The sequence below is a fragment of the Physeter macrocephalus genome, chromosome 15, assembly GCF_002837175.3.
Source record: "Physeter macrocephalus isolate SW-GA chromosome 15, ASM283717v5, whole genome shotgun sequence".
Taxonomy (NCBI): Eukaryota; Metazoa; Chordata; class Mammalia; order Artiodactyla; family Physeteridae; genus Physeter; species Physeter macrocephalus.
Genome location: NC_041228.1, coordinates 56991184 through 56991977, shown reverse-complemented (window position 1 = coordinate 56991977; position 794 = coordinate 56991184).

Here is a 794-nt window from a genome sequence, read left to right as displayed (position 1 = left end):
ATTTCTTTTTCATTTATTTCTGACCTGATCTTTATGATTTCTTTCCTTCTGCTAACTTTGGGCTTTTTTTTGTTCTTTCTCAAATTGCTGTAGGTGTAAGTTTAGGTTGTTTATTTGAGATGTTTCTTATTTCTTGAGGTAGGATTGTATTGCTGTAAACGTCCCTCTTAGAACTGCTTTTGCTGCATCCAATAGGTTTTAGGTTGTCATGTTTTCATTGTCATTTGTTTCTAGGTATTTTTTGATTTCCTCTTTGATTTCTTCAGCGATCTCTTGGTTATTTAGTAGTGTGTTGTTTAGCCTCCATGTGTTTGTATTTTTTACAGATGTTTTCCTGTAATTGATATCTAGTCTCATAGCATTGTGGTCAGAAAAGATACTTGATACAATTTCAATTTTCTTACATTTACCAAGGTTTGATTTGTGACCCAAGATATGATATATCCTGGAAAATGTTCCGTGAGCACTTGAGAAGAAAGTGTATTCTGTTGTTTTTGGATGGAATGTCCTATAAATATCAATTAAGTCCTTCTTGTTTAATGTATCATTTAAAGCTTGTGTTTGCTTATTTTTTTTCATTTTGGATGATCTGTCTATTGGTGAAAGTGGGATGTTAAAGTCCCCTACTCTGATTGTGTTACTGTCGATTTCCCCTTTTATGGCTGTTAGCATTTGCCTTATGTATTGAGGTGCTCCTATGTTGGGTGCATAAATATTTACAATTTTTATATCTTCTTCTTGGATCGATATCTTGATCATTATGTAGTGTCCTTCTTTGTCTCTTGTAATAGTCT